Source organism: Rhinoderma darwinii, chromosome 2 (genome assembly GCF_050947455.1).
Source record: "Rhinoderma darwinii isolate aRhiDar2 chromosome 2, aRhiDar2.hap1, whole genome shotgun sequence".
In the NCBI taxonomy this organism is placed as follows: Eukaryota; Metazoa; Chordata; class Amphibia; order Anura; family Rhinodermatidae; genus Rhinoderma; species Rhinoderma darwinii.
In genome coordinates this window covers 68,827,220-68,852,214 of record NC_134688.1, presented here as the reverse complement: position 1 = coordinate 68,852,214, position 24,995 = coordinate 68,827,220, and the positions used below count along the sequence as shown (strand labels likewise).

The 24,995-nt window shown below is 43.3% G+C and overlaps 1 protein-coding gene across 3 annotated transcripts in view; it reads left to right on the top strand.

Annotated features, from left to right (window-relative positions):
- DCLK1 (doublecortin like kinase 1) overlaps positions 1-24,995 on the top strand; it is a 383,441-nt gene that overhangs the window by 108,385 nt on the left and 250,061 nt on the right. The gene's annotated exons all lie outside the window — the stretch shown is intronic.

The following is a 24,995-nucleotide window of genomic DNA, read 5'->3' as shown; positions in this document are numbered from 1 at the left end:
TGCCTTTGTATGAAATCGTCATACGGAGATTCAGTATGGCACCATAGATTTCTATGGATGCCATATTACAAGCTCTGTGTTGTACTGAGAGGTCACATGTCTGACAACAGAGTGAAGATGGAGCTGTCTGTTTCCAAGGGCGACAGCAGGTATTTAAAGGTAGCTAAACAAATAAATGGGAAAAACAAGATGAAGCCAGTCAAATTTAGTATAAAAACAGTAAGCAAAGTAATTATAAAGTTACTTAACTTTTTCTGCAGATTTAAACTTAAATGTTGTTAGAAGAATACTATAAGACGTCAGATATATATATGACGTTCTAACAGTCTACAAATCACACTGAAGGCCCCATTACATGGGCCAATTATCGGGCAAATGACCACTCATAGAAACAGGGCAGCGATCAGGGCAAACGCTCGTTCATCTGCTGGTCGGATAGTTTTAAAAAACTAAAATATTATCGTTGTCGGCAGCACATGTCCCTGTGTAAATAGAGAGACGCGCTGCCGACAGGATAATAATGTATGGGGACGAGCGATCAGAGTAACGACCAGTTGTCACAATACATAGCTCCTTGTGACTGGAGTAAACCTCACATAGGGGGACCTGTTGCGATGGACTCGGAAATCTACCGACTATTCCAATTAAACACTGAATGAGTTTTCCATCCTCACCCAAGAAGAACATTTTTGAATTAGATATTTGCCTCTCATTTAATAACTTGACGGTCTCTTTATCTAAGAATGACCATGTCTTCAGTATCTCCCTGGAGATATGTAGTACAGTCATGTTAGTTTCTATGACCTATTATTGGTTTTGTATTATAATGTTTTCTTTGTTATTTCAGCCTTATCTTTTTCGTTTGCTTCCACATTTCCCTTTTGCACACAGATCAGCTTTCCGGCTGACGTTTTTTTAGTTTGTAGCCTATGTGTACAGTGAAATGTTAGCAGCAGGAAATGTATTTCTTTTATCAAAAGCTGCTTGTTTGTAGATAGTGTTTCAATTAGATCCTATGGCAAAAGGATTTTCTAAGCTGCTGGACACCACGCTCAGCTAACTTTCTCAAAGTGGATTTTATATTTTACTCAATGCCAAAAACAAAGAAGATGCACACATGCCATATCTAGGTGCCCCTCTAGCTGGGTGATATGTTATTCATGTAAAAATTATTGTTAAAGTAGAGTTAGCATTTTTACTCTACAAATCAGCCATTATATGATGACAGGTGCCCTTTAAATCATAGGACATGTGGTATAAACTGTGGAGCCTTTTCTAATGCAGACCGAAAAAAAATTACACCAAGGCCAAGTGCTACATTTTGTGCATCAGAATCTTTTCATATCTACCTTAGAAATAGGTAAATTAGTTTGCACTTTCATCAGGGACTTGGCTGGGAGATTTCTCTCTGATATTGGGCAATATTGTACGGCATCTACAGAGATCAAATACAGAAAATGAGATAAAGATAAAAGGTTTTTGGTTTATTCATTTCCTATGAATATTGAGCATATTTATTACTACAGCTGCCAAGTCTACTAGAGCAAGCAACACTATGGATTTGGATTATACATTAAAAATTAATCCGCCAGTGACAAGTGGGACAAGCATCCTAGAAAATTGGCAATTAAATGGTCAAAACAGTTCATCATGGCATGAACTGTTTTAACATGCATAAAAAGATGAGTTGGCATGCCATTTACTCTATCATATCATATCTTTACTAGCTGCATAACTACATAAATAACAATTTCCTGATATGTTATTATTGGAATCACCTTCTTTAGCCATCGGAGCATTCCAACAATAAACTGCGGGTAATTTAATTTTCCCTATGCTTGCCCTGCAGACACATAAACTGCAACTGCCCAAAGATCCGTGTTAGAGTCCTCTTACATGGCCCGACATGGGCTGTCTAAATGAGCACCATTTAACGAAACAGCTTATTGCTCGTTTGCTCCTTCCACAAGGGGCTATGTTTGGGGACGAGCGTTCGGTACTACACAGGGAGATGTGCTGCTGACAATGATAATATTTAATGCTGCATAAACTATACAATCAGCCAATGAACGAGCATCTGCTCGTTCATCGGCTGATCGTCGCCCTGTTTACACAGGGCAATGATCGGGAACGAGCGTTCACATGAAAGCACGTTTGCCCAATAATTGGCCCGTGTAAAAGGGCCCTTGGGTACAATTCTTTTTAATCTCTTTATTAATGACATTGTGAATGGGATTGATTTCAAGTTGTCAGTTTTTGCTCACGATACAAAACTTTGTAGGATACATAAAACTCAGCTTGACTATAAAATATTACAGAAAGACCTAGATAAGCTGGCAGCATGGGCAAAAACATGGCAGATGAAATGTAATGTTGAGGAATGTAAAGTAATGCACCTAGGACACAGTAATAGTATAAATTTACATACATTAAATGTAATAAAACTGAGGATAACGGAACAAGAGAAGGACCTGGGTATTCTGGTAGCAAATAAGCTAAGCAGCAGTACTCAATGTCAAGCAGCAGCTGCAAAAGCAAATAGGATTTTAGGGTGTAAAAAGAGTTAGGAAAAAATAAACATGATTCAAATGTAATATTACCCTCTATAAATTCCTTGTAAGGCCACATCTTGAATATGCAATTCAGTTTTGGGCTAGAAATTGTAAAAAGGATATAGGAGATCTGGAGATGATTCAAAGGCGGGCAACTAGATTATTAAAATGGATAGGAGGTGTCCCTTGCAATGAAAGGCTAGAGAAATTGGGCTTGTTCAGCCTGAAAAAGAGATGCCTTAGCGGTGATCTTATTAACATGTATAAATATATGTGGGGTCAATACAGAGAACTAGCACATGATCTTTTCTTTCCAAGGACTCTACTAAGGACCAGGGGACATTCATTGCGTGTGGAAGAAAGACGTTTAAGACATCAATATAGGAAAGCGTTCTTTACATTAAGAGTAGTCAAACTATGGAATGCCGTACCCCAAGAGGTAGTAATGGCAGATACTATGTCAGCATTTAAAAAAAAGGCTAGATGTTTATTTGCTGACGAATAGCATTGAATCAATATAGCAATGAATGACGTGTAATTGATTAAGAAAGGTTGAACTTGATGGATGTGTCTTTTTTCAACTTATGTAACTATGTTATAGTCTGCCAATAAACTTTAGACTACAGTCTGTCATAAAACAGTATGTGTCTGTTTGCTTAGACATATGATGATCCAAGCTATGATGAAGGACCCTAGCAGTCTGAAACGCGTAAGCGTGGTCCCGGGATCTTTGTTTTAAACCTTCTGTTTTAAAATGACCGAATAAACCATTTAACTTTTATACCGAGTGCTGGATACATCTTTCATTGTTCACCTCCATTAATATGATGATACATACTACAGGGAAATTAATATACCGTAAGCAGAATGCTCCTGTAGCTGCAGACAGTGATTCCAATAATAACAATACATGAGTTATTGAACCTACTTAATCCATTTCCTGGCATTGGAGTATTCTGTCTTCCAGTTTAACAATGAATACCAGAAGAGGAAATATGGGAAAACCTCCTACAGTTTGGGAATGTTTTCCTCTGTTCCCATTTGTGGCATCTGTTTTATCTTATTGACTGAGAATCCAATTGGTTTTTTTTTTTGAAAGCCCGAGCCGTGCTTTCTATCACCCAAGTGCATAAAAAGTGCAGAGGTGCCACACAAAAAGTGCACAAGGATGCGGTCTATCGCAGCCCTTCTCTTAAAAGAGAGAGGCCCCGCATAACCATTCCCCGACCCTCCAAGCCATAGGCCTAGAGGATCGAGGATCGATGATCCCCCCTCGCCGAAGCTTAGGGAGACCCAAACACACTCCTAGGCTTCTACCTGGGCTGCCACCCCAGTGTCCACCTAGGAGCCTTCATCAAAGGTGCACCTCCCCTCCGAAGAAGGGAGGCCGGGTTGCAGGGGAAAACGGAACCAGATGGCCACACATTTTCCCCCTAGACCTCAGGAGGGTCCCAAAAGGGCACCGCATCCCAAAATCCTTGTGACAAACGTGACAAACACATAGTGAAAAACAAAATTAAATAAGTGGATGTGCGCTGGGATACAGCCTGGACATCCGCCAGGTATAAAAATTCCTCATCTCCCAGCCAGAAGGCCGGGAGAAAAAAGGTGTGTGCTTAGAAGTGTGAAAGAAGAGTGCGTGCAAATGTGCCTTCACTCAGTGGGATCCCACCCCCAGTGAGTTAGGGCACCCCAGGGTCACCAGCCCTGGGGCACATAGCAACTCGGGCTTTCAAACTACCCGACCTCCTGACCTCGATCCGGCGGTCGCCTGGTCACCTACAAATGGTACCTTTAAACCAAGTGGGTACACCAGAGCGATGACCGTTGTGGTTCCCTGCCCTCACCTCGGCGTTCTGTCATCCCCCTACGATGGCCCATCAACCCCTGGCAGGGATGATTACTAACCTCAGCTTGAGCAGGTACTACACTTGATCTTAGCCAAAAGGCCGAGAAGCGACTGAGAATCCAATGGGCGACTATATTCTGTAATACAAGGTCCAACTGAGTCCTCCAGTGTGGGAGCCGCTGTTTGCAGTAGCTCGCTGCTCTGTCTGATAGATTAGAGTCACAACGTCCATTTGCCCCAATAGAGAGTATGGATCTCTCATACACTAGTGATAACTTAAAGAGGCTCTGTCACCAGATTATAAGTGCCCTATATCCTACATAGTCTGATCGGCGCTGTAATGTAGATAATAGCAGTGGTTTTTATTTTGAAAAACGATCATTTTTGAGCAAGTTATGAGCAATTTTAGATTTATGCTAATTCGTTTCTTAAAAACCAACTGGGCGTGTTTTTACTTTTGACCAAGTGGGTGTTGTAAAGAAGTGTATGAGGCTGACCAATCAGTGATCAATCAGCGTCCTACACTTCTCATTGTTCCAGCCCAACTTCCTTCACTGCACAATCACACTGTGCTGTGGATCATGCTGGGCTGAAACAATGAGAAGTGTATGATGCTGATTGGTCACTGATTGGTCAGCGTCAGACACTTCTCTGTACAACGCCCAGTTAGTAAAAACACGCCCAGTTGGTCTTTAACAAACGAATTAGCATAAATCTAAAATTGCTCATAACTTGCTCAAAAATGATCGTTTTTCAAAATAAAAACCATTCCTATTATCTACATTACAGCGCCGATCAGATTATGTAGGAGATAGGACACTTATAATCTGGTGACAGAGCCTCTTTAAGGGCTCATGCACACAGCTGTATCACAGATCTGTGTTGTACGGATTTGTAATATGGCACCCATAGAACTCTAGGGGCTCATTATGTACCAGAGCATGATTTTATGCAGAAGGAAACTGAGGATAATCGTGGCATTCTCTATGTCGTGCCATGTTACTAAAGTATTCTCATCTAGTGGCACACAGGTCTGTAATACAGGTCTATGAGGACACCGTGATCTACTCTAAGGGTGGAACTCCCTATTGTTCTAAGATAGTTCCCATTTTCCTGTGTGATGCAGCTTTACGATTTGTGGGCTTTGACCGTTCCAGATTTCTTATTTGGGGTGTTTGCCAGTGGTCACAGTTTTTGACAGAAATGCCACTGTACAGACCACGAGTATTTGTCTTAAAGATTGAATTCTTTTCTTCTTCCGATGTACAATTCATACACAGTGTTATTTATATGTTGCTCTGTTTGTCTACAAAGATGCAGTTGATATTTCCTGGTGAAAGACTTTGCATCTAATACTGATAGATGTTCCTGATTAAGTCTTTCTGCTTTCAGAACAATTCAATGTGACCTTTGAAGACGGCTTTGCCTTGTCTCTCTTGCGGCAAGAAGATTGCTCTGTCCTTTTCAAACTTTTGTGTAACTTCTCATTTTGCAGAAGCTTTCCAGGCCTCCCTGGTAACAGGAACAAAGTGGGGCACAAGAAGTGATTATAGAGCACTGCACCTTCAGCAGTAACCTTTCTTCAATATGGAACTCCAGTCTCACAAGATTCTAAGCTGTTACTGTAATTGTCTCACACAAAAGCATCTTAAAAGTGTGGAAACTAAAAGATGCTCGCCTACAGATAGTTCAGAACAATTTAAAGGCTATGTAAATCTTTGAAAGTGATGTCAGTCAGTGTGTTTAGTGCAACTTTCAAATTAGTTTTTATTAAAAATGATTTTCACTTTTTGAGATATAGCTGCTTTGTATCCTGTATACAGAGTAGGTGTATAGTTCGCTGAATCCTGTATCTGTCAGGTCCGCGGGACTGACGGGTTCAGTGACAGCAGGTCCACGCAGGATCCACCTGTAATCCATCACATCGAAGTTCATTCAGGTCTTAGCGAACGATACAGCTGCTCTGTATACAGGATACAGAGCAGCTGTATCTCAAAAACTAAAAATCTTTTTTAATAAAAACGAATTTGAATGTTGCACCAAACACACTGACTAACATTTTTATTAAAAAAATAAATCACTTTCAAAGGTTTACATAGACTTTAAGGCCTTATTCACACAGAGTTTTTTGACACGTTTTTTGCTGCGGAAACTGCGGCAAAAAATACGGCAACAAACGGCTGAAATTGCCTCCCATTGTTTTCAATGGGTGATGGAGGCGTTTTTTTCCCACGAGCAGAAAAAAACGCGGGAAAAAGAAGCGACATGCCCTATCTTGAGGCGTTTTCCCCCTCAAAAACCCCATTGAAATCAATGGGAGACGGAAAAAAACGCTGCAAACGCTCGCAGTTAAACCCTTTGCCTATTGAAGAAATAGATAAAAAATAGCGTCAAAAATCGCGTAAAAGAAACACGCCAAAAACGCCTGTGGTGCACAACCACTTAAAAAAAAACGGAGCTGATTTTTCCAGGCAGAATTTTCTGCCTGCATAAAACTCAGTGTGAACATAGCCTAAGAGACCATTCATCTCTCCTGGCATGTCTGTTATTTACTGAATACTTGTATTCCCCATAACAAACAATTCTGAAGCATTTGTTCCTAGAACTCTGCATCGTGCTGTTCTGCTATTATTCCTCCTGGAAATGTATAAATAAACTGACAACTGGGTTACCTTCCTCCTTGACAAATAGGGTAAGTCCCTACACAGTTATTATCAGGGTGTTAGCGGGGGATTGTTTAATTTGCCCTGTAAGTGCAGGGACACGGGTGCAGTGAGACGGGAGCGAAACTCCCGACTTACCGAACGGAGCATTGGTGGTGTCATGGTAACTGCGTTGATGACGCCGTGCGTGATGACATCAATGTGGCCGCACAGACTGACAGGAGAGTCCCGTCAGGAATGGGTGGAGGAGGAGGGGTGAAGTGACGTGCGTTCACGACGCCAAGGCGGGAGAAGCAGAGAGAGACACGTACGGGAGAGGAAGAGGGAGCGAAAATAGGAGGGGCGCAACTGAAGAAATGTGGTGGCAGTCGCCATTGAGACAGTGTGCTGAAATACTCTACCAAGGGAAAGGAGATAGACAGATGACCTCCGGTGGATTGGCATAGAACATATACAAGATAAGTGTCCTGCACAAATTCTCGCTAGCGCTATACCTCCTTATTTCCAGCACTATACCCGTATCCCTGAACTTTCAACAGGAATGTATACTGCATTTATTACCCTGAACTTCCTCCAGAGATGTACATTGCAATTATTACCCTGAACTTTGTGTTGCCTGTTGATGTTCTAAAAGATAGTTTGGGAAGCAAGTAGTAAACAAGGGACAGGTTGATGAGATACTAAAGTGAATTCCTATCCTCCAGCTCTCATCCTATCACACCTGTCCCCTAGGACTTGGTTGCATTCCTAGGCGCCCTTAATCATTAAGCCGCCGACTGAGGGCGGGAGAGTTAGGCCGTGAAAGGTAGCGGTGAGCACTGCTAGGACCCACGGCGATGCGAAGGCCAGTTAGTTCAGCTGATTACCATGGCGCAGCCGAAATATGGAGGTGGCTCCCATTCCTGGATATTCCGTGCAATAGCAGGTAGCTCCTGGCGTGACGGCCGAAGGCACGTACCTGTATAGCGAGTAGAGTGGAAATCAGGCACGAACTCTCTCAGGGGGATTCCAGCAGGTTCGATGTACCCAACCTCAGTTCTGTACTACTTGCTCCCAATAGTTGAAGGAGTTGTTGACGACTGTAACAGAAGTAAAGAATTGAAGTAAAGATTTGTGTCAAGAGTGTCTCCATCACTACGACCACCCCTATATAATTTGGCATATTCGGCAGGATCAATACAGCCTTCAAGATGATGGACCCCTCCAGTAGCAGCGGCGCACCACCAGCATTGGCCACAGTGGTGATCCCCATGGGGGCTGCACTAATGATTATTCCTAAGTTTGATGGAAAAAGTGTACTTATCACAGATTGGATTGAGAGAGTTCGTACAGCCGCCAGATTGTTCCAAATACCAGCAACACATCAGGCAGATCTAGCCCTAAACTCCCTCGAGGGAGACGCCCGTAAAGCCATCCTGGTCCTTCCTCCTGACCAACGCGACACGCTCAAGGCTATTGTAGGCCCTGTATGGAGACATCACCTCCGTCGCTGACTTGCGTAAGAAGTTTTACACCCGAGTACAGAGGAATAGAGAATCGTTGCAACAGTTCGCAGTGGAACTACAAGGCATGTGGAGCCGACTAATAAAGAAAGACCCGGTGCGTACTCGAACCAGATCGGATAGTAAGGGATCAGTTTATATCTGGTCTGGACAGCTGGACCTTGAGGCTAAGAGACTTTGTAAGATTATCTCCAATGGGCACCATGAGGGAAGCTCTAGAGATACATAGAGAAGTGTCCGGAGAAGCCAGTGTAAACATGCAGAGAACAGTCTCTCCAGAGACGAACCCAAACGGAGACAATCAATCAAGAACAGTATTTCAAGACTTCGCGCGGGACGTCAAAGATGCCATCTGGGAACTAAAGACGGATGTAGCTCAACTGCGAGTCATGACTAACAGGTCAGAACAACAGCCGCGACTTACCCGCCTGCTCCAAGGGGGTCCTCGACGATGTTCGCGGTGTGATCAGCCGAGTCGAGTTATTTCGCAAGGGACTATAGGATGGGACGTTACTCAAGACGGGAGCAACCTCCGTTAAACTAAAGACACTAAAGTAACTAAAGAAACTAAAGGTCAAACCGCGGGCAACCCACCCTCTGGCCCACGAACAAATGTCGAACTGTTGACGGGGAGGTGCCCAGTGGTAACTGCTACTAACGGTAGCATACAAGTCCCTTGCCTCGTTGATACGGTTTCGGAGGTGACGACCATGACCTATCAATTGTTTCACAAACAATTTCAAGGTCCACAATCTTTAGATGCACCCTGGATAGAACTAACCGTGGGTAATAGCCTACCGATTCCTTAGCCATGGTCATGTGGTTAGAAGTAGAGGTATTCTCACGCAAGTTTCCCCCAGCTGGCATTGTAGTAGTACACAATTGAGACCAGGCATTCCTGTTATTATTGGTATGAATGTCTTACAGGAAATACATGGACTGATGTTCAATGAGTTTGGGGGTCCCTACTGGCAATCGTTGACAGCTGATAAGTCAGCACAAAGAACCTTATTACATGTTCATCAGGTCTGCCAGCGTATAGAGAATTGGAAGACCTTACTGGGACCAGTGGGAACAATATGAGCCCCAAACAGAACGGGGCTACGCGAAAGACCTCAACAGAAAGTCGCAATACCTCTCACCGTCGGCACTCACCATCACCTGAAAGGCGTCCTGGTTATGGTGGAACCACACCGCAATGAAAACCGACCATCTGCATGGATGGTGGGACGGACGTCGACTAGCTAAAGGCATGGCCACGGTCCGTTTGATGAATCCCACATCAGCCATCATTGACATACTGGCCAGCACGTTACTAGCAAGCATCGAGCTAATCCAGCCTGAGGGTGTGGCTGATCCAACATCACCTCAACTCCTTGGGACCACAATTGACCGCAGCAAGAATTTAGAGACTGCAGAAAGTGAACATACCGCCCGACTGTGGCACCAACTATAGTTTTACGGAATAACCCCTAAAAAGCACTACAAATAAAGTGAGATGGACATACTGGGCCACATTAAGGCCTCATGCACACAAACGTGTTTTTGCGTCCGCAATTCAGCCACAAAAGTGTGGATGAATTGCGGACCCATTCATTTCTATGGGCCTATACATACGACCGTGGTTTACAGGGACCGTGTGGGGGCCGCAATTGTGGCCTACAATAATTTAGGACAAGTCATTTTACGGTCCGCAATTGCGGTCCGGCACCATTGAAATGAATGCACATCTTTTGTGTGCATGGTCAGTGATTGCGGACAGCCCGCGGATGACACTCCGCAGCTGTCCTTGCCCGTAATCACGAGCCGTGTGCATGAGGCCTAACACTGGTGTTTTTAGCACCTTTATTAGTAATTGAGATAGCTGTAGTGATTTGCACTAAATTTATTAAAAGGCGCACGGCTCTTAATAAATGTGGCGCATTGTAAACTGTCTTAAAGTGAGGAAATAAAATCTGTAATGAGCAGGCATACATTTGCGCTAAGATTTGCACCATTTTCTCTTATTCCACATCATTGGTCTACATTACGTCTCCTTTGGAGATCAAGCCCACTTTTCTTGTCACTTCCGACATTTCAGCGGCATAGTATACGCCAAAACCTGGTGTACACTGATTAATAAATGTGGGCGACTGTGTATCACTTTAGTAAAGTGCAGGCAATTTACAGCAAATCTCCAGGTGAACACATGTTCATTGTGAAGTACTGTATAGCTAAGGGCTCATTCAGACGAGCGTGTTCCTCATCCGTGTGCTGTCCGTTGAAATATCCGACAGCACACGGACCCATTAATTTCAATGGGGCTATTCAGACATGCGTGAGTTTTCACGCAGTGAGTGTCTGTTGCATGAAACTCACTGCGTGTCCTATATTGGTGCGTTTTTGCGCACCTAGTCGCCCATTGAAGTCTATGGGCGCGTGAAAACCACGCACAGCACACGGCTGATATCCGTGTGCTGTCCATGTTTCACGCAACAGTTACATCGAAAAGCAGAGAAATAAACATATAAATATATATCTTATAATGAAAATAAGTGCTTGCACAGACGTGAAAAACGCACGCCACACGCAAAGCACACTGATGCCAATACGCAACGCACACAAACAAGAAATGTAGGAAAAGCGCTGTTTTTTTTTTACGTGCGCAAATCGGACACGCTCGTCTGAATGTAGACTAGGGCTGGAGCTAGATTTTTTGTTTAGTCTAGCTCTAAAAATCCCACATGTAGTGATTAAAAAATAAATCGCTAGCAAATCGCTTGACTGGAGCGATTTTGAAGAGATTTTCAGTACTTAATGCATTCCTATGGACTGCGATTTATCACAGCGATTTTTTTGTAGTGAGATAAATAGCCCTAGCCTAATGCTTTCCTAAGGACAGTGATTGAATGGCTCGTTAAAAAAAAAAAGTGTATGTCTAGCTCCAGTCTAAACCTTGTACGATTGTTAGGCAATAGTCTGGATTCACACATCACGTATCTGATGCAGATTTTTATTCCGAATTTTTTTAGCCAAAGTCAGAAGTGGATCCAGGAGGAAAGAGAAGTATAAGTTCTTCCTTTATATTTCCCATTCTTTTTGAAACCACTTCTGTCTTTGGCTCAAAAATCTGCATCAAAATCTGAAACAAATACGCGATGTGTGAATCCATCCATAGTGAGGTGTAGGAGTAAGGGTTGTCAGGAGGCAGCGGAGCAGCTGTCAGTGATGTGGGGCTTTGCTTATGATGTTATTAATCAGACACCTAAACCTTAGTTACTGTTACCCAGTCCCACTTTGCTTGACTGGTCAATTAAAGAGAGATTAATTTCTCTCTCTGCATTTTGATGCCTGGGACATTGTGTAAAACTGATTTTCTGCACTAAATCTTTTCTTGTTTATGTTCCATCATAGGATATTTCTTTAAAGATGGGAAGGATCATGATTGCTGTATTTGACTATGGCATCATTGCCGTACATAATGTGGCTTCAAAGGTCAGGGTCGTAGATAAGCAGGCAGTGGGATGAATTTCTTAGCAAAATATCATACCTCCCAACTTCCAAGAATCGCAAAGAGGGACAACCTAAATTTTTTTCAGTTTTAAGCCACGGCTCTAACCCAACCCAATCCCCGCCAATACACACATGGTTCACCCCACACAGTATCATGTTCCCATAGTGCCTCCCAGCAGTATAATGCCTCCATAGAACCCCCACACAGTATAATGACACTATAGCTGACCCCCACACAGTATAATGCCCCCATAAAATATAATGCCCCCATAGATGACCCCATACAGTATAAAGCCAACACAAATGCCCCCATACAGTATAATGCCCTAACAGATGCCCCATACAGTATAATACCCACACAAATTCCCCAATACAGTATAATGCCCCATACCTACCCCATACAGCATAATGCCCCCAATAGCTGCCTGACACAGCATAATGCCCCATACAGTATAATACCCACACAAATTCCCCATACAGTATAATGCCCCCATAGCTGCCCCATACAGCATAATCCCCCTGTAGCTGCCCCAATGCAGTATAAACTCCAATAGCTGTATACTGTATAATGCCCATAGCTGCCCCCTATGTATAATACCCAACAGCTGACCCATACAGTATAATGCCCCTATAGCTGCCCCATACAATATAATGCCCCCGTAGCTGCCCCCATACAGTATAATGCCCACTTAGCTGCCACCAAACAGTATAATGTCCCTATAGCTGCCCATACAATATAATGCCCCCGTAACTGCCGTACAGTATAATGCCTGCTTAGCTGCCACCATACAGTATAATGTCTCTTTGGCTGCCACCATACAATGTGATGCCCCTTAGCTGCCCCTAGTGCCAGTGCCCACTTAGGTAGTACCACAGTGCCCATGTAGATAGTGCCACACACAGTGCACATATAAAAAGCACCAGTGTCCACAGTAGATAGTGCCCATATAGTGCCACAGTGCCCATGTAGATAGTGCCACACCCCCTTGAAATAGCACCCTCCCCTGTAGACAGTGATACCCCCCGTGTAGAAAGCGCCATTGGGGCTCCCTCCAGGAGCGGAATCCCCAGCCAGAGCATTGGCCATGCTGTGGATGGGGATTCCGCTACAGGAGGAGCCCCTGACGTCACGGTCCATCTATGGATAGTGACGCCAGGGGCATCTCCAGGAGTGGAATCCCAGGCCAGAGGGTCAGCAATGCTCTGGCCGGGGATTCCGCTCCAGAAATAGCCCCTGACATCACAGTCCATATACGGACAGTGATGTTAGGCGCTTTGAGAGGCCGGAATCCCTGGCCAGAGTGTCGGCAACACTCTGGTCGGGGATTCTGCTCCTGGAGGAGCCACTGATGTCACTGTCCATATATTGACAGTGACGTCAAGGGCTTTTCCAAGACAGAAGTCTCTGGCCAGAGAGCTTGCATTGCTCTGGGCGAGGACTCCATAGTTGAAATCCCAACATCACTGTCAATACATGGAGAGTGACGTTAAGGGCTTCCCCGGGCTCAGTGCTTAAAGTAGCACTGTGCCCGGTGAGTCTTCAACGAGTGGACAGTGAATGCTGAAGCAGGGAGCTGACGGTACATTGCTTCAGCATTGGATTCAACTGTTGTCCCAGTTGACAGTGGGACATACCACCAGCCAGCTGGGACAGTGGGACACCGCCCGGAATCCGGGACTATCCCGCTGAATCTGAGTCGTTTGGGAGGTATTCTATAGGTTAAATGTGTTAGCCGCTTTAGGAAAACTAGGAGTGCATTCTAAACAGTATTTTAGTAAATGTACTAATTTGACTTTACATACAGTTCAGTGCCGTTTTACTGGGTTTCTAAGCCACACCCACTTGTTATTACAGCTGAATTTTTGTGCTGCCAGTAGCTCCCATCCGTAATATGGCCGAGGATGGAGGAGCATGTGACTAGTCACATCACTCTGCAGCCTCTATTGTAACACACAGCACCTGCGCTAGTTTCAAGGACGCAGTGTTGTACAGTAGAGGATGCAGAGTGACGTGTCTAGTCACATGCTATTCCATCCTCGGCCATATTATGGATGGGAGCCACGAGTAGAGGAAGATACAGCTGTAATAACAAGGGTGTGTGGCCCATAAATCCAGGAAAAATGTGTATGTTTACTGAAGTACACTTTAGAATGCACTCCTGATAGTTTTCCTAAAGCAGCTAACTCCTTTAACTCCTTAAAGAGGCTCTGTCACCAGATTCTCAAATCCCTATCTCCTATTGCATGTGATCGGCGCTGCAATGTAGATAACAGTAACGTTTTGTTTTTTAAAAAACGTTAATTTTTGACCAAGTTATGAGCTATTTTATATATATGCAAATGAGGTTTGAAATGGACAACTGGGCGTTTATTTTTTTCGTTATGTCCAACTGGGCGTGTATTGTGTTTTTAACTGGGCGTGTTTACGTGTATGACGCTGACCAATCAGTGACCAGTCAGCATCATACACTCATCTCCATTCATTTACACAGCAGCGATGTGCAGCCGCATACACAGAGATTAACGTTAATCAAGTGTCCTGATAATGAATACACGTGAAATCCAGCCTGGACGTCATGTGTATTCAGAATCCTGACACTTCTGACTCTTTTCTGTGAGATTTCCAGCAAGTGAAACGAAATCACGTTTACCTCCGTAATCTCGCGAGATTTTGTTTCCCTTGCTGGGGTACATGCGATTTTTTTTAACACTATTTATTAAATTTTTTGGGAGATGAGGAAACCAAAAAACAGCCATTCCAGCACGTTTCTTTTTTGTTTGTTTTTTGCAGTATAAACAACATGTTAACTTTATTCTGCGGGGCGATCCGATTACAACGATTATTATCGTTTCTTTACGTTTCACTACGTTCCCACAATAATAATACTCTTTTCTAAAAAAATGATGTTTTAGTGTCGCCATTTTCTGAGAGCCGTAACTTTTTTATTTTTTTCGTTGATATCGCTGCGGGAGGGCTTGTTTTATGCGTGGCAAACTGTAGTTTCTATTGGTACCATTTTGCGTTACTTGCAACTTTTTGATCACTTTTTATTAAAAAAAATTTGAGATAAGATGACCAAAAAATAAAATGCGGTCAAAATAATGTGATATTTTTATAGATCAGGCCGTTCCGAACACGGCGATACCTATTATGTATACCGTAGTTTTTTTTCATATTTTCATGTTTTTTTAATAATAAAGGACTTGATCAGGGAAACAGGGCAAGTGTTGTTTTTATTATTTATTTATTATTTATTAACTTTTATTTATTTATTTTTCTTTCACATTTTTTTTTACATTTTTTACTTTTTCTTTTACACTGACCTGGGGACTTGAAGATCTGGTCTTCTGATCCCCGCTACGATGCACTGCACTACTTATGTAGTGTAGTGCATCGTAACTGTCATTTTTCATTTGACAGTTAGCCGATTAGGTCCTGCCTCGGGCAAGACCTAATAGGCTACCGTACCTGGGCAACCAGGAAGCCTAGTAACGGCCTAGCAACAATCGCCACCCGCGATCCACCGCGGGGGGGCCCGGGGGTTACAGAGGGAGCTCCCTCCCTCTGTAAACCACTTCAATGCGGCGGACGTCATGGACAGCCTCATTGAAGGGGTTAAATGGCTGCGATCGGCGGTAACAGCCATCGCAGCCATTGCAGCGGCATGTCAGCTGTGTATAACAGCTGACAGCCGCTGAAGATAAAGCGCGCACAGCTCCTGTGCTCGCTTTATCTGCAGGGCGTAACTGTACGCCCGTCTGCGGGAAATCACTTTGATTTCGGACGTACAGTCACGCCCAATCGCTGGAAAGGGTTAAGGACACGGCCAATTTTGGCCTTGAGGACAGAACAATTTTTTTATATTTCCCTTTTTGCACCCCGACGCTCATAACTTTTTTATTTTTTGTACAACGTATTTGTATGAGACTTAGAGTTGTACTTTATGTAGGTACCATTTTTTGGTACAGATACATTATCGTTTAATTTATATACATTTTTATTTTGGCGAAAATGCAGAAAAAAAGTTCCGTAGCAGTTTTAATATTTTATTTTTTTACACCATACACCGATCATGATAAATAATGTTTTATATTTGTTGTACGGGTTGTTTTGGTCGTGGCGATACCAAATATGTCTATAATATTGAATGTTTTGGAAATTATATTTTGAAAAGTTTATTTATTGTAATAATTGTGTATTTATGTGTATTTTTTTTTACTAATTTTTTTATTTAACATTACATTTTTATTTTTTTTAATTAATTTTACTTTTTATTTTTTAACTGTAATGTACTGGCATAGATCTATATGCCAGTACATTAGCCTGTGCACTGATTCTACACAGGCAGTTGTTAGGGCAATCCTCTGTATGCCCTAACCACAGGGAATATGGTCAGACAGCCCTGTGGTCCTTTAATGGACCCTAGGCTGTCTGGCCATACAAGTTATGGGCTTTGATCGTGCCACAGGGATTTTCTGTGATGCAATCAAAGGGCAGTCCCCCACCCTCATTTACTTTGAATGCCACGATCAGCTTTGATCGCGGCATTAAAGGGGGTAACGGCGGAGAGAGTTATTTTTCTGTCAATGTAGTGATATGAGGGCTTGTTTTTTGCCGGGCGAGACGTAGTTTTGATTGGTACTGTTTTAGGGTACATGGGACTTATTGATTAACTTTTATTATGACTTTATTGGGGGGCAATGGAAAAAAATTGCAATTTCGCCATTGTTTTTTGCGGGTTTTTTTATGGTGTTCGCCTTGTGGTTTAAATTACATATTAACTTTATTGTTTGGGTTGTTACGGTCTCGGCGATACAATATATGTGTAGTTTTATTTATTTTTTACACTTTGACTAAATAAAACCACTTTTTGTCATTTTTATTAATAATTTTGATTTCACATTTATTACTTATTTTATTAGTCCCACTAGGGGACTTTACTATGCGATCTTTAGATCGCTGCTATAATGTTTTGGTATACTTAGAATACCAGAGCATTATTGCCTGTCAGTGTAAATCTGACAGGCAATCTATTAGGACGTGCCTCCAGCATATGCATAGGCATATGTCCAGGGCAGACCTGGGGGCCTTTATCAGGCCCCCGGCTGCCATGGCACCCCATCGGAGGCCCGCAATTGTATTTGCGGGCCGCTGATGGGTGAGAGAGGGAGCTCCCTCCCTCTATAAGTGATTGAAATGCTGCGGTCGCTATTGACCGCGGCATTTAACGGGTTAAACGGCCACGATGGAAGTAAACTTCGATCGTGGCCATTGGAGCAGGAGCCTGGCTGTCATAATTTTTTTTTCACTTTTTATAATTAAATAAAATAATACCAGAGACCCGCATGCAGTATGCAGAGCATTAAGATATGTGTGGCGGTGGGCAATCATTGCGGGGAAAAAGTAAATGTCGAGGAGATCATTATCCGATGAGCTGGAGCAGTCTGGGGAACAGCAAATGCATGTGTGCTTGATATCAACTCTGCTGAAGCTAACAGATCATGGTGATGCATGTGTGAGCCAACAGAGTGCCATGCCATAAACAGTGCCAGCAGGGTAACCACCTATAAACATTGCTGCCAGCAGAGTTCCCCATACACAGTTCCAGGAGTCTGCTCTCACAGACAGTGCCAGAAAACTGTCTCCAATAAATAATACTACAAACAGTGTCCCACATAAACAGTACCAGCATAAAGCTTCTTGTTAAACACAGCCATAGAAATCAATATACAATTCTTGCTGCCTGCAGTCACCACAAGCGGGAGCTCATACACTGGTATATACAGCTCCCATTTAAATCAGCGCAAACAATATTAATATATATAGTATATGCAATTAGTTCCCCCTGGTGGTGACTGCTTTCAGCCTTTTGCCTTTCTCTGACGGTAATCCAGGATATCTCACGTATTTGGGGATACTCCAGGACAGGGGCGTAGCTAGGGGGGGAAGGCGGGGCATGTGCCCCGGGCGCAAGGGAAGGGGGGATGCCGAAGAGCAGCTGATCGCTGCTGACAGGCGCCCCGTATGTTTACACAGCGGCGTTCTGACTGGGTTCTGTGACGGCCAGGGAGTGGACCAGTCCACTCCCGTGCTGCAGCCTCCCAGCAACTGCCTCTACTCTGCTCTCCTGTTACACACAGCCGACAAGCAGAAGAGGAAGCTCCGCCCACAGCCTGTCCTGACATCTCAGCAAGGAGACATGGTGAGTGTCTGTGTGTATATGTGTGTAGTGTGAATACAGTGTGTGTCTCTGTCTTAGTATGTGTATATGTTACAGTGTATGTGTGTGTGTGTGTGTGTGTGTGTGTCTCTGTGTCTCTGTCTGTCTTTGCCTCTGCATGTGTTTGTCTCTTATATCTACTACATTATCTGTACTCAGAGAGTTATCACTGTGTTATCTGTGGTGTTACATAGGACTGCAGGTAACACTACTACATTATCTGTACTTAGAGAGTTATCACTGTGTTATCTGTGGTGTTACATAGGAGTGCAGGTAACACTACCATCTGTATTTAGAGAGTTATCACTGTGTTATCTGTGGTGTTACATAGGACTGCAGGCAACATCTACTACATTATCTGTACCCAGAGAGTTATCACTGTGTTATCTGTGGTGTTACATAGGACTGCAGGTAACACTACTACATTATATGTACTTAGAGAGTTATCACTGTGTTATCTGGGATGTTACATAGGACTGCAGGTAACACTGCTATCTGTACTCAGAGAGTTATCACTATGTTATCTGTGGTGTTACATAGGACTGCAGGCAACATCTACCACATTATCTGTAATCAGAGAGTTATCACTGTGTTATCTGTGGTGTTACATAGGACTGCAGGTAACACTACTACATTATCTGTACTTAGAGAGTTATCACTGTGTTATCTGTGGTGTTACATAGGACTGCAGGTAACATTACTACATTATCTGTACTTAGAGAGTTATCACTGTGTTATCTGTGGTGTTACATAGGACTGCAGGTAACACTACTACATTATTTGTACTTAGAGAGTTATCACTGTGTTATCTGTGGTGTTACATAGGACTGCAGGTAACACTACTACATTATTTGTACTAAGAGAGTTATCACTGTGTTATCTGTGGTGTTACATAGGACTGCAGGTAACACTACTACATTATCTGTACTTAGAGAGTTATCACTGTGTTATCTGTGGTGTTACATAGGAGTGCAGGTAACACTACCATCTGTATTTAGAGAGTTATCACTGTGTTATCTGTGGTGTTACATAGGACTGCAGGTAACACTACTACATTATCTGTACTTAGAGAGTTATCACTGTGTTATCTGTGGTGTTACATAGGACTGCAGGTAACACTACCATCTGTATTTAGAGAGTTATCACTGTGTTATCTGTGGTGTTACATAGGACTGCAGGCAACATTTACTACATTATCTGTACCCAGAGAGTTATCACTGTGTTATCTGTGGTGTTACATAGGACTGCAGGTAACACTACCATCTGTATTTAGAGAGTTATCACTGTGTTATCTGTGGTGTTACATAGGACTGCAGGTAACATCTACTACATTATCTGTACTCAGAGAGTTATCACTGTGTTATCTGTGGTGTTACATAGGACTGCAGGTAACACTACTACATTATCTGTACTCAGAGAGTTATCACTGTGTTATCTGTGTTGTTACATAGGACTGCAGGTAACATCTACTACATTATCTGTGCTGTGTACATATGTGCCTGTGTGGGTATATATGGGTCTGTTTGTGAATGTGTCTTTGTGCTTGTATATTTGTGCCTTTTATGTATTTGCATATGTTCCTGTCTGTGTATTTATCTGCCGGTGTGTGTGTGTGTGTGTGTGTGTGTGTGTGTGTGTGTGTGTGTGTGTGCGTATGTCTGTACGTCTATATATTTACCTGTATGTATATATTCCAGATGTGTGTATGTATATTTGCCTGTATGTCTAAATATCTATCTTTATGTATGTACAGTATATATGTTCCAGCGTGTCTATATATGTGGTTAATTTTTGGTTTGTGTAGGGGGCGGCAATAGAGAGTCCCGCACAGGGCGCCATCCAACCTAAGGCCAGCCCTGGCTGTCACCAACCCTAGTCAGAAGGAACTCCGCCGCTGCCTGCGCCACATGACCTCCTCGGCTCCTCCGGTAAGTCACACCAGGCAGAGCGGAGTGGTAGCGGTAGGGTACCACTCACCAGTCTGTTCACAGTGTGGCGCTAAGTACAAGGGGGGAGTGTGGCGTTATTTAAAAGGGGGGGGGGGAGTGTGGCGCTATTTACAAGGGGGGGGGAGTGTGGCGCTATTTAAAAGGGGAAAATGTGGCACTATTTACAAGAGGGGGGAAATGTGGCGCTATTTACAAAGGGGCAACGGGCTGTGTGTGGCACTATCTACAAGGGGGGTTGTGTGGCCTCTTTAATTTATTTTCTTTTAATTTATTTTTATGTTAATTACATTATATAACTATATCACTTGTAAAATGTAGAAATGCTTTAATGCTCGAGTTACATTAAAAAGATGGTGAAAAAAAATGACACCTCATTGATTGGTAGAGAAAGCAAACATGGCGAGGGGGATGGAGATGTCGGGAAATAAGTTGGGGGGGGGTGCCAATCTGAATCTTTGCCCCGGGTGCAGGAGAACCTAGCTACGCCTCTGTAGGAAGTAGGTAAGTTTGATTAAGAGGGTGCGGCCTACCATTACTATATTATGTTGCAATTATTATATGCCACTATTTCTATTCTTTGCCCATTTACTTACTGTCTTACTGGCCTTTTATATAGCATAGTAGACAGACCACCTTAGGCATAATGGCCCAGAAACTACTGCAACTAAATATAATGCAACTGAAAATTCAGACTAAAAAAAGCAGTGTAGCAGAATAGAGCGGCACAGAACTCTGCTTCTCACATTGTAGATATCTGGCTCTGGTTCGCTCACGTGAATAATATATATGATGTGGTTTGGAAGATTGGCGGTTGGAACGGAAATGACAGAACCAGTGAATTGTGGGTTGAAGTGGAAAAACATTATACAGTCTTTTCGTAATTACACTGAGAAATTAATTTTGTTTGATTATAGTGTCTGATTAATTAGGAAATGTATTTATCTATAATTTTTTTAATTTATTCATTTAGAAAGTGCTGACATATTCTGCAGTGTCCTTTTACTATCACTCACATCGGTCACTGTTCCCATTGGGCTCACAATCTGAATTCCCCTATGAGTATGTTTTAGAGTGTGGGAGATAACCAGAGTACCTGGACAAATAGATGTTGTCCCTGGTCGCATTCGAATCCATGATCCAAGCGCTGCAAGGCAACAATACTAACCACTAAGCCTTTGTTCACATCTGCGTTGGGACTCCGTTCATGGGTTCCATCAAAGCTTTCCATCAGGGGAACCCATGAACGGAATCCAAACGGATTTCAATGGTGACAGATCCGGTGCAAATGGTTTCCATTTATTATCGTTGTTTAAGGATTCCGTTGTTTTGACGGAATGAATATCGCAGTCAACTACAGTATTAATTTTGTCAAAAACGATGGAACCCTTAACCAATGGTGACAATCAAGAACCATTTGCACCGGATCTGTCACCATTGAAATCAATGGTGATGCAAACGGAAACCTATGGTTTCCATTTGTTTCAGCTTGGATTCCGTTCATGGGTTTCCCTGACAGAAATGTTCGACGGAACCCATGAACGGATTTCCGACGCAGATGTAAACGAAGCCTAAAACACTATAAAATGTAATTGGCTATACTGTAGTGTAAGCATTGGAAATATTCTAATGATAAGCGGCTGGAATCCTCAAACACTAAAGAAATAGTTCTATACCAGATGAAGAGAAGATAGTTAATTGAGAGAATGTCCTACACTGTATGCTGATGTAGCATAGTTGAAGTTTGTGCGACACCCAGTTGTCAATTTGTCAATTTCTAGAGAATAAAAGCACAACATAAGGCCTGGTTTACACGAGCGTGTGCGTTTTGCGCAAAAGGCACTTAACAGCTCTGTGTGTCAGCCCCGTATGATGCGCGGCTGTGAGATTTTCGCGCAGCCGCCATCATTATGACACTCCGTTTGGATGTTTGTAAACAGAAAAGCACGTGGTGCTTTTCTGTTTACATTCAGAGTTTGACAGCTGTTGCGCGAATCACGCAGTTCGCACGGAAGTGCTTCCATGTGACCTGCGTAATTTTCACGCACCCATTGACTTCAATGGGTGCGTGATGCGCGAACAGCGCACAAATATAGGACATGTCGTGAGTTTTTTTCAGCGGACTCACGCTGAGAAAAACTCACGGACTGTTTGCATGCCCCCATAGACTTGCATATGTCCGTACGACACGCGTGAAAAGCACGCGCGTCGCACGGACGTATATCACGCTCGTGTAAATGAGGCCTAAGAGTTCTTAGAAAAGATGTCCCAGAATTGTGATTTCATGGGGAATATAATTATTTACTAAAACAGACATGTCAGGAGAGGTGACCGGTCATCTTTAACAACCAGCCTTAGGCCTTATTCACACGAACGTGTCCGTTTTGCGCTCGCAAAAAACGCTGCATTTTGCGCGTGCAAAAGTTCAGTGTGACGTGTATATGGTGCGTGGCTGCGTGATTTTCGCGCAGCTGGCATCATTATGACACTCCCTTTTTATGTGACGACACAGTAAAGAAGGACGGGATTTTATGTTTCCCTTCTCTTCTTTACCAGCTGTAGCGCGAATCACGTGCGTCACCCGCAAGTGCTTCTGTGTGCCGTGCGCGATTTGCACGCACCCATTGACTTCAATGGGTGCGTGCTGCGCGAAACACAGGCAAGTATAGGACATGTCGTGAATTTTACGCAGCGCACATACGCTGCGTGAAAATCACTGATAGTCTGAACGGCCCCATTCACTAACATAGGTCCGTGCGACGCACGTGAAAATCACGCGCGTATCACGGACATATAACACGTTCGTGTGAATAAGGCCTTAAGATAACTAGGTTTTTATTTAGTCCATGGAAAAGCAGAGATAGTGCTTCATGATACTACAATGAGTTGTGTCAAATGACAAACCCAGCTTTACTGCATTTACACATTGAAATCTGCTAAATATGTATAATCAAACTATTAATTATATTTTTGTAAAACCAAAGTTCACTGGTAAAGTAGAAAGTTCTGTGTCTACTGTTCTATTCATCAGCTCTTCAGTCTACTGATAAATGCTCTGCCCCTCCATCGACATAACGGGGCAATATGTAAGGGGGTGATACTGCCCTGTTTAAATTAAACTGTCTTCCCTGTGCATCTTTCATGTTGGTTGGTACTTTCATTCTGTGTTATTTAGTGTATGCCTGCCATGTTATTAGCAGCCACTAGGTGTCACTGCAGAACCAGTGGCTTAACCCCTTAAGGACACGGCCAATTTTGGCCTTGAGGACAGAGCAATTTTTTTAGATTTCCCTCTTTGCATCCCGACGCTCATAACTTTTATTTTTTCTACGACGTAGTTGTATGAGACTTTGTTTTTTGCGGGACGAGTTGTACTTTATGTAGGTACCATTTTTTTGGTACAAATACATTATCGTTTAATTTCTATACATTTTTATTTTGGGACTTCTATTTGAAAAAGTTTATTTATTATAATTAATGTGTGTTTCTGTAAAGGATCTGCCAGGCACAGCTTCTGTATCCACGCCCATAGGTAATCAGTCTGCACCTGCTTCTAGGTCTGTGAGACTGACTCCATCTTCCACCACTCAGGATGGCAGGCTTAGGAGTGGGAGAGCCTATCGCAGCCTGGCCAGACGGAGCTAGCTCCCGCCCCTGTCTATTTATACCTGCCTTTCCTGTTCCTCCTTGCTTGTGAATCTTCTCGTGTGGTTTCCTGGCCCAGCTGCAGCTTCTTGTACTATTTGTCCCTGCTTCGTATTTACCCTGGCTTGTTGACTACTCTCCTGCTCTGTTTGGTACCCCGTGCTATCCTGGTTTTACTCGGCTTGTTCACTACTCTCCTGTTCTGTGTTTGGCACCTCGTACTCTCCTGTTTTGACTCGGCTCGTTTACTACTCTTGTTGCTCACGGTGTTGCCGTGGGCAACTGCCCCGTTTCCCTTAGGTTCTGTGTTCCCTTGTCTGTTTGTCTGTCGTTCACTTATTGAGTGTAGGGACCGTCGCCCAGTTGTACCCCGTCGCCTAGGGCGGGTCGTTGCAAGTAGGCAGGGACTGAGTGGCGGGTAGATTAGGGCTCACTTGTCGGTTTCCATACCCCCATCATTAGTTTCTTTGTATTTTTTTTACTTTTTATTTATTTATTTATCATTAATTTTTTTTTACATTCATTTAACTTTTTTTTTAATCCCATAAAGGGATTTATCATTTTGATTTTGTAACTGTAATGTACTGGCATAGATCTATATGCTAGTACATTAGCCTGTTACTGATTGTACACAGGCAGTTGTTAGGGCAGACCTCAGTATGCACTAACAGGAAATATGGTCAGACAGCCCTGGGGTCCTTCAATGGACCCTGGGCTGTCTGGCCATACGAGTTGTGGGCTTTGATCGCGTCAGTTATGTTCTGTGACGCGATCAAAGTGCAGTCCCCTCTCCTTGAACGCCGCAATCTGCTTTCACCGCGGCGTTCAAAGGGTTAACGGCGGAGAGAAGATGTTTCTCTCCTCTCCGCTGTCAGAGCGGGGCCGTGGCTGTGTATTACAGACGTTGCCCCAGTCTTGATTGCGCGCAGAGACGGCTGTCACACAGGACGAGAATGCTCGTCCTAATGCGCAAAGCACTCGCCGCTCAGGACGAGCATTCTCGTCCTGTGTTGGCAACCAGTTAAAGGGGTTGTCCACTTTTGAAAAGCAATACAGCAATACCTATTAAGTATTTTTATATATACTTACCATCTCAAAGTTGCAGATGTCCTCTAATTCTGTCTA